The sequence below is a fragment of the Rhipicephalus microplus genome, chromosome 3 (assembly GCF_043290135.1).
Source record: "Rhipicephalus microplus isolate Deutch F79 chromosome 3, USDA_Rmic, whole genome shotgun sequence".
Lineage (NCBI taxonomy): Eukaryota > Metazoa > Arthropoda > Arachnida > Ixodida > Ixodidae > Rhipicephalus > Rhipicephalus microplus.
Genome location: NC_134702.1, coordinates 51,650,995 through 51,661,694, shown reverse-complemented (window position 1 = coordinate 51,661,694; position 10,700 = coordinate 51,650,995).

Genomic DNA, 10,700 nt, shown 5'->3' with positions numbered 1-10,700 from the left:
CAGGGCAGGAAGACAACGTGTGAACGACGATACAAAGCCCTGTGTACAGTAAAGGCATCACGGCGATATGCGATGGGTGCCTGATATGATGGCCTGTTAGTAGTACTGTATTTGTCACTCTCTCGATTCGTCTCGGCTGATATCTCGCATACAGACCGACTTGGCCGGCCTGTCGTGCACGCTTGTTATGCCGCACCGGGGCCCGGGAAGGGTCACGCTTTCTCGCTGACCACGTCCGGCAAGCACAATCAGCCTGAGAACGCTGTAGATAGTAAGCGTCGCTATGGGCGCCTCATCTCAGACTCTCTCTACAGAGCTTGTCGCGTAATCACGAAACGTATCATAGCGGGTCATATATTTCCCGCGCAGTGATACGGCTTGCAGAGAGAACATAGCTGCGCCGATCTGACCAGCGGTGACCGCTTTTGGGTCCTTCCATGTAACTTCTCTCGTGGGAATGCGGGACGTCCCACTCTGCGTGCGTGCCGTTAAAGTTCCGTTAGGAGAGAGTCTTAACTGCCACCTTCGGTTGCGCGTGTGCGAACACGGGTAATAAGCATACGCGAATACGTGATATGGCGTGCTACAGAGGAAGGCGGGAAAGTTATTTTTCCTACGCATCTTTGAGCGCGGACGTCAGCTGAGGTGAGCGAGTGTGGAGCATATATCAGGAACAGAAGTCGGTCTCTACGTTAACTATCAGTCTCAGTGTCTCTACGGCCTATACCTCGTAAAACAACAAAGCCGTATATATTTGTACGCATATATATAGGTATAAATGTACATGTGTTTATACGCGGCTTCGCCTCAACATGTTCCTAATGACATGTGCAAGTCTACCTTGCAAACCAGAAATGAGTATACATCTGTATTGCATTAGATCAAAATGATGTAAGGGGTAAGGAAGGCAACACGTGTGGCCGCGTGTGTGCATGCATTGGGGACGTGCATTTTCTACCTTGCTAATTTAACAATACGTGGTGGCTACATGCTGCATAAAACGAATTTCAAAACAAATATATAATTATCAAGTCAGAGTGGTGCTTAAATACTCGGCGATGCGTCTAGAAGGGGCACGGTGGAAGGGGTACCGGCGCAAAGTGAATTCTTCACTGTGAATAGGCCTACAGTTCCCTGCATGTTAAAGAACCCCAGGTGCTCGAAATTTCCGGAGCCCTCCACTACGGCGTCCCTCATAATCATATGGTGGTTTTGAGACGTTAAAACCCACATATCAACCAATACAGTTGCCTGCGTAAATCAATCAATCAATCAATCATTCTATCTATCTATCTATCTATCTATCTATCTATCTATCTATCTATCTATCTATCTATCTATCTATCTGTCTGTCTGTCTGTCTGTCTGTCTGTCTGTCTGTCTGTCTGTCTGTCTGTCTGTCTGTCTGTCTGTCTGTCTGTCTGTCCTTTTCGTACAGAAAAACGGCGGAAGGTAGGTATGATGTGTTCGTTAAAGTCGTCTATCCACAGTCCCAATATGGACGATGGTCTAAAAAAACAATAAAATATCTCTTTAACTTACTAGATTGCCTCTATTTTTCATCCTTTCGTGTTTTCCTTTTTTTTCTTTACTTTCTTCGCTTCTTTCTTTCCCGTCACGCAGACACGCTGGACTTCACCCACGTGCACTCTCGAGAAATACGTCTACCTGTTCATCCCGGATCCTTCGCGAGGCTCTTTCTTCTCCGGCGGCTTGCTTTCTCTGCGCGCCCGTGAACGTGCTTTGGCGCAACGTGTGTACAGCGGTGGTGCAGTGATTGCGTAATGGCGGGAACTCGCAGATCCGCCAGACAGAGCGCGAGGGTGCGCCGTTATATCGCTCGCGGAAGTAGACGTAAACATGTGTGAAAGTAAGCAAGAGAAAAAAACGAAGTGGAAGGATGGTGGGGTCAGTCACGTGGTATCGGTCGCGACAATTCTGCACGGATGCTTTAGACAACAAGCTCTGGACAAGTTCTGCGTCTTTCTTGTTTGTTTATTTTTCATTGCCGTATGTTTAACCAGGAGAGGACGGACTATTCAATCGTGCAGCCACTTTCTTCGCTGTGATCAAATGATGCGGGAAATCGGCGAAAGCTACGTCACTTTAGCCGTAAAGTATTTCGATTGCAGAAATCACTAACAATAAACGGATGTGGCTGACAGTGACTGTTGATCATTCGATTGAATGAATATGAGCAAATATGTCTGGTGTTGCAGGCACCTCCCCCCCACCCCCCAACAAAGGTTTGCGCGGTTTTCTAGAAGGTTATAATGCCGCTTTTTTTTTCTAAAAATAGAACCTACACTGTTCCTACGTTTAGTAGTTCTTATGACCCACGCATGCATTGTCAATTGAATTATGTGACTCATGCACCAACAAAGCATAAATTGGCATTTCCAATGGAGCACATGTCCCGTAAGCATTCGCTGCCGGGTGTGACTAACCGGTAAGACGTGAGGGCATCCTGAACAAGAACCTTGTGAAAATAAGCACCTCTCCGCTGGTAACATCATCGTCAGCAGCAGCAGCAGCAGGAGCCTGACTATGCCCACTGCAGGACAAAGACCTCTCCCATGATCCGCCAATCAGCACGGTCTTGTGCTTTCAGCGGCCCCGTTATACCCGCGAACTTTTGTAATCCCATCGGCCCGTAACTTTCTTTTTTCCCCTCGTGCGTTTTCCTTCTCTGGGAATCCATTAAGTTACCCTTACTGACCAGCGGTTATCTGGCCTGCGCGCTATACTACTCGGCCCATGTCCACTTCTTGAATTCAACTATGATATCCTTAACCCCGATTTGTTCCCTGACCGGTGATATACCAAACATTTTACCCAGTATTAACATAATAGATGTGTCCGTGTACCAAGAAGCATAATTGTAAACAAATCAGTCACGTTAAATCAGATCATCGGTATTTCACGCCAATACGATGATCGAGAATAAACCATTACCTATAAAGCGAGAGAGGATATCACTGACCTGCGAAGCGGCTACAGAATGATAGACTACCTCACGTGGCTAAAGCACCCAGAGGGCGCGGGAGTTTCCTGTTTCAGTCTGATGATAAGAAAGAAGAAATCATAGCTAAATTTCTAGGAAGTAATGAAAATGGAGACAGATTGGTCGTTCTCTTCGAAACATTAAAATATAAAATAGCATTAGAGAAATGCGTATAGAAAAAATATATTCAGTTTAGATGTCCGCGACGCAGACTTCAAGAATGTGCTGTGTACTAGTACTGAGCACTGATTCAGTGTGGCATAACCGCGTGATGTGACGTTCGATGAAGGAGCCTTGAATGTGCTAGAGTACATGAAAAGCGCGCACACGCATCTTAACTGAGGTTCGGCTGCAGTGATCAATATAAATAAAGGAAAAGAGAGGGGAAAGGGCGGAATGTTAACCAGTTAAGAATAACCACGATCAATATAACACGCACCAATGTACAGGGAGAACGAGGAAAGGAGATCGGAAAGGCAGGTTAGCTGATTGCTATTGAGTCATGTGCTGTGCACAAGCTATTCCTTGCAATGAGGAAAAAATCCTCCGCAGCAAAAGTCGATTTTAAGCCTCAAGGACACAGTGTCGTCTCGGCTACGCTTAAGAGTCACTGGTGTTTATAATACGCAGAGAACACCCTCAAACAGTGGCGATGTCCCATATGCTTCTGACCTGAAGCATTAGTTGCGAGACACCGTAGAATAATTTCCCCAATGAATCGCAGATTGGACGAACGGATTTGAAACTTTGAAAAAAACCTTTCTTGTCCATGTCGTTTTTAAAAATCATCTACTAAGATAAATAACTTACACAGGAACTCATCTCCGAACGGTCATACATATCGTTAGGTGTTGATCATCAGCGTAAATTTTTCCTTCCTCTCTGCTGCACTGATGATTTTTCCGACTCCCTTTTTGTCAAAAACCAGTGCTGAGTGGAATCGCTTTCTCCTCTCCATCGCCTGCATCGAGGATGCGTAATCATTCAAGACAGCACAAACCGATCACGTCTTGAGCCTATAATAACTTAGTGTTGCATTAACATGTATTCTCGATGATTTGTTGTATTTCTATGTTACGATTTCTTGCATTTTTTGTTGTTGTATTACCCTTTCTCTTTGTAACACCTGTATGCACCCTGAGAATATAATAAATAAAAATAAATAAATACTGCGGCACATCTTTACCGACACAACATTACATGGACTCCTACAACATTTGGCGAACATCGGCAAGCCCCTTGTGAGGCTTTTGTAACAGCGAAGCTAGCTGTTAAGGCTGTCAGCAAGACGTCCGTTAACAAAGAACCCCTGCCGTGCTGTTGCCATAGCGATTGCTAGAGTAACTGTATGTGCTCTCTACATGTATATCATATACAGTTGCTCTAGCAACCGCCACAGCTGTGCGCCACCTGTGCTGATAATAGTCAAGCCGACGCCAAGCTGTTGCCATAGCAACCATAACTGTTACACCGCGGAGGACGTAAATTTCAACACATCCCAGTGCAAGATTGGCGCGTATTTCGGATTTGCCCGTCCCCATCTCTTGGCTGCCGTTTCTTCTGCTAACCACGCTGGATCCGATCTTCGCCGGCATTGTGATTCCCTGCTGCAGCACGACGATGGTGAACCAGCTTCGCTGTGTTAAGCTTTGAGCAACTCAATGCAAAACACCCGATTTTTGTTGTTGTTGTTGTTGCTGTAGTTGTTGTTGTTGTTGTTGTTGTTGTTGTTGTTGTTGTTGTTGTTGTTGTTGTTGTTGTTGTTGTTGTTGTTGTTGTTGTTGTTGTTGTTGTTGTTGTTGTTGTTGTTGTTGTTGAGATCATGTGCACACTGCCACCTTTTCTGCGTTTTTCAACGTTTTTTTTATGCGGGATTGCAAGTCATGAACCCTGAAAAAACACGAAGAAAACATCTTTTGAGCTATGGTCCTGGCATTCAGTTGCGATAAATAAAACAAAAGTATAGTACGTGAACGTTCGTTCCAAGCAATGTCTTTAAACTAAACCTTTCTCGCTGATTGTGATGTCACGAGTGCTTTCTGTTTAATGGACCCAACGAAAATTAATCTTGGGCAAAGTAGAAGGCAAGAGAAGGTTAGAAGGTGTTACTGAGGCCACAGGGAAACGTCTCGTGATATACTGACACACTGCAGTGTGATGACCGGTTACCAGCTGTACACACTGTCGACTTTATATTCACAAACCGCATCGCCGGTTCGCATCCTCGTGTGCAAGATATGCGCGCAAGATCGACAGTTGTCACGGCGAGTTGACGTGTTTGCATCGAAACCTTCAGACAACAATCGACAGCGTCGGCCCAATTCCGATAAGAACAATGAAACGGCATTCATATCGAGCAGGCTCTCGCATTCGGCAACAACGGTACGCGTGTACCGTGATGCACCGGGGCCCTGCGCATACCCTCGCCACCTCAACACCATTTATATGCACACACCACGACTCACATGGCATGCAAGACTGCGCGTGCTATCAGCACCGATTGATCTGAGTTGTGTGACAGGAACCCGTGAGGAAAGGGTGGAAAGAGGTGTTGTGAATCGAAACCACGGCTGCGAACAAGAGGACTCGGTTTTGTCTCAGCGCGCGCTGCTGCAGGCACGGAAGTAGAGCACACGGAAGTTCCCGCCTTGGTCGCCAGTGCTTTTCCAAGCAGCTGTCACGAGAAAGAAAAGAAGCTGCTGTGGAGGGAAGGGCACCCCCTTTAAGGTCAAGGTTCCGGAACGCTTGCTTTGTTATTGTTTTGTTTGCGCATGCTCGCTTAATACCAGACCTCGATACCGAAGCGAGGGGCAGCCTTCTAACCAGAGTGCGGAGGCACGGCCCGCCGCCGGTGGGTGTATCGTATGCATACGAGCTGGACCACACAGACCAAAGGTCGTGGTATGCCAGCTCGCGCATGGAATACAAAGAGAAGAAAACGGAAAGGCACGCTTCATTGTGACAGACCGAAAATTGCCCCGTCCACTCACGTCTTATAACGGACCAGTGTGGTTCTGTTCGAATGCGAACATGGTCTGAAGCGCAACCGTGGCTTTGCAGGCGCCTATACAGGACCGTCGTCAGATTGAACGGGGCTCCCTTGTTTTTGTTTTTCCCGAAAAGAACTGAGTCTGTCTACTCTTACCCTCCTCTTCACAGATCCTTTTTGAACAAACAAACACAATGACCGGAACACATTCGTGGCATGTAATTGTGGTAGCGTGTTCGAAGATAAGAACACACGACCAAAAAACAATTAAAAGTTGAAATAAACTAAGCAAAATGAAACGGCCACCGGCTTTGACCTGGCTCTGCCTTGTCTACTCCCCGAGTTCATAGCTGTAGACACTGTCTTCTAGTATCCGCAAGAGCTGCAGTTGTCTCCACGGATGCTTTCCACTGTCCTCGCCACAAACCGTCCTTTTTGACTTCTGTCGTCTTCGAACACCCCCACCCCCCCACCCCTTCCCGCTCTCCTTCCACAGGCGCCATTTCCCGTGGGGGGCCCTAATTCCGCCCATTACTTGCGAAACGCGACAGCCATTACAAACATACTGGAACAGATGCGTGCGCAGTGCTTGCTCGTAGCACGCCAGACCTTAGCGCCGTCGCTGTGGTCCCGCGCTCTTTAAAGCTCACCTCGCTTTATTTTCCTTTTGTTTCACGCTGCACTGCCTTTTCCTCATTGCCCGTTTCTGTATTCACGCAAGAACGTCTGCTCCTTCCAGATACGTATAGCAAAAAAAAAGAAAAAGTTAATGTGGAAATCGCGATGAGTTTTAATATTTGGGTTAAGGATGCAAGCCGCGACGCCTAAATTTTGTTCTCTTTCTTTTCTTCGCACGACGAAATCGTCTTGCGTTCTTCTTTTTTTATTTTTCTTGCTTCCGTCCTGCTTTTATTTACGGGAACGGGCCTGGCTGCCGTGGGGACAACGTTCTGTGAAGCGGCTGCGCGACCGAGATGTTGTCGCATCGAGGGGTATTTCATTGTTGCACACACACACGCGTGGCGCAGCGCCGCAGGACGCTTCCGCCCCTGCTCGTGTGACGACTCTGCTCTGCTCGAGCGAGCAAAGCCCGACTTGACTCTAACGCGCTTACGACCGCGTTCCTGAGTTTGGGATCCCACAGGGTTGCGCGTTTAGCCTGCCCTGGTTGCGAGACTAAGAGCGTCGTTTTATTGCACTTCTTGGAAGAGTTTTTAGAACAGTTCGGCTCGCCCTACTACATTTTTTTTCTGTCGCGACCTGTGCCACTTACGTGTTCCGTCGCCGCATATTTGGAACAGAGACCTTCACTTTCACCGGGCCCCGCGGTGGTGGTCTAGTGGCCAAGGTACTCGGCTGCTGACCCGCAGGTCGCGGGGATAGAATATCGGCTGCATTTTCGATGGAGGCGAAAATGCTGTAAGCCCATTTGCTCAGATTTTGGTGCACCTTAAATAACCCCAGGTGGTCAAAGCTTCCGGAACCCTCCACTACGGCGTCTCTCGTAATCATACGGTGGTTTTGGGAGGTTAAACCCCACATGTCATCATCATCACTTTCATCGTGCTTATATATAATACAACACAGTGGATTCCACAAAGACGAAAAAAACAAACATGGAAAGCCGTTTCACTACAGTAACGATAGAAGCCAGCGAAGCTGTCACGGTGGAGTGATAAAATAATATTGCCACTGTGAATTTATATTTCATCATTATCGACTATATTGAGTGAATGCGGAGGTATACGCTCAAAGACCCCAGTGTTTCTTTCACGCATGACGCTTATAATTTTATCAGTGGCGGCTAAAAGCAATCTAAACCTAAATTATGTTGTACGCAGCAAACCCAGTTGTTTCAACTGTATAAAAATAAAAAAACGTTTTTTTTCCTCATTCATGCTGGGTTGTCTCGGAAGAAAAACTGTTCACGTCATTCTGGCATAGTGATGAAATAGTACACGCGAATGTGTGCCGTATGGTGTGTGTTTTGAATAGCCAAATGCAGTTCAACCGAAACTAGGAAAACGCCCTTTTTTTGCTACTGACAATAGCATCGTCGGGCCTGCTAGGCCAATTTTCGCCACTATGCCCCTCTCCCCTAATTGATTGATATGTGGGATTTAACGTCCCAAAACCACCTTATGATTATGAGAGACGCCGTAGTGAAGGGCTCCGGAAATTTCCACCACCTGGCGTTCTATGACGTGCACCCAAATCTGAGCACACAGCCCTACAACATTTCCGCCTCCATCGGAAATTCAACCGACACAGCCGGAATTCAATCACGTGACCTGCGGGTTAGCAGCCCAGTACTTTAACCACTAGACGACCACGGTGGGATCTCCCCTAATACCTTGAATATGTTTTCTGGCTAAATTTTATACACGTAGCCCAATATCATCGGTATTCAAGAGTAAAGTTTGTATCTGGCTTTTATAGATTGAAACATTTCATTCGGGCTTGACTTATTTCATGTATTCTCATAAGTAATTATCTTTAAAACGATTGGAATGTACGGTATAGTAATATTTTGCAATAAAAATTACATCAACCTACTGCTCCTGTTGGTGTCTTGCTTCGTCTCATGGGCGAAATGACAATTAGTAGACTTGGAGAGTGAGTGGTATACTACCTGAAAAAAAGCGTGATATTATGGACTGTCAGCAGTGTTTTCTTGTTCTTGCGTCTCTTGAAGGCCTTTATATGTGGTGTAGCTCTTCTTCATCTTTTCTTGAGCTCCTTTTATTCGGTGCTGTTTCGGATAACTCGTTTCTTAAGGAATATATCAGTGGCCAATAACCTTATTTGAAGAGTCTTTCATTTCAACTATACGCCAAGTTTGAGCAAAAAGGAGGACATGAGACTGCAGTGCTAAACTCTTTCATCATCATCATCATCAGCCTGACTACGTCCACTGCAGCACAAATGCCTCTGCCATGTTCCGCCAGTCAACTCGGTCCTGTGCTTGCTGCTGCCGATTCATACCCAGAAACTTCTTAATCTCACCTGCCCAATTAACCTTCTGTCTCCCCCTAACCCGCTTGCCTTCTCTGGGAATCCAGTTAGTTACACTTAATGACCAGCGGTTATCTTGTCTACGTGCTACATGCCCAGCCTATGTTCTTTCCTCTTCTTGATTTTAACTATGATATCCTTAATCCCCCTTTGTTCCCTAATCCACTCTGCTCTCTTCTTGTCTCTCAAGGTTACACCTACCATTTTTATTTCGATTGCTTGCTGCATTGTCCTCAATTTAGGCAGAACCCTCTTTGTAAGTTTCCAGGTTTCTTCTCCATAGCTAAGTACCGGCAAGATGCAGCTGTTATATACCTTTCTCGTGAGGGATAGTGGCAATCTACCTGTCATCATATGAGAGTGCTTGCCAAATGTGCTCCACCCCATTGTTATTCTTTTAGGTACTTCAATCTCGTGGTTCGGCTCCGCGGTTATTACCTGCCCTATGTAGACATAGCCTTTTACAACTTGAAGTGCACTATTACCTATCTCGAAGCACTGCTCTCTTCCGATGTTGCTGTACACCACTTCCGTTTTCTGCATATTAAATTTAAGACCCGCCTTTCTGCTCTCAATGTTCTTTAGTAGGTGCCAACTCGCTCTAGAAAAAAATGATTGGAGGACCTTGCCTGTAGCAGTTGCATCAACACAGCGCGTAGGCGCTTGCACCTCACCTTCGACGATGCCCCGCCACGGTGGTCTAGTGGCTAAGGTACTGCTGACCCGCAGGTCGCGGGATCAAATCCCGGCTGTGGCGGCTGCATTTCCGATGGAGGCGGAAATGTTGTAGGCCCGTGTACTCAGATTTGGGTGCACGTTAAAGAACCCCAGGTGGTCAAAATTTCCGGAGCCCTCCACTACGGCGTCTCTCATAATCATATGGTGGTTTTGGTACGTTAAACCCCACAAATCAATCACCTTCGACGAACGAACGCGATCCGAGTCCGCCTGCAAGAAACTCCAGCACAGAGCCAAGCGAAAGTGCAGCGTTGAGTATAGTGGTTATAGTTCGCTGTTGACGCTGTTAAGCGTAGCTATCTTAGTTTTTATTATGGGCGAAGCTTCTTACGCCGTGGGTCGAACGCCCCGCGTCGTCGTAGTAAGCAGTTGCAGTGCATTGCATGTCGATAAACACAGCGTACCCGCGAAGTGAATTATGATGAGTAGGGCGAAGCATCCGTCCGCCCTTGCTTCTGTCTGCTCATCCGTCCGCTTCGCCCCACACGTCATCGTTCACCTCGTGGATATGCTGCCATTTTGTCTACCACTGTTGCCAGAACACGGAGCGTTTCATGGAGTTGCGGATACTGGACAGCTTTTATTCCTAGAACAGTGGAAGCTACAGAACCAAAGTGCCCGTATTCTGCCACGCCAAGAAATAATACTTAAGATAAATCGTTTTTTAGTTTGCTTTGCTAAAATAACTGCTGCTTAATTTATCATGTGACTCGAGCAGTTGCGGGAAGTGGTAGCTAAAAAGCAGTCATTGTTCGCTTTTGAAGAATGCCTTCTTTTTCTTTTCATTTCTTGGACAACACATTTTTCAACGCATCCATTTTGAAAAGTAAACATGGCGTCCATGTCGCAGTGGGCCAGTGCGCAGCCGCACATGCGCCGTTACGTTAGTTCTCCAAGAAAAACATACTCGTGATATCGTGCTAAAATATACACTGAACAATCTAAATGCTTCTC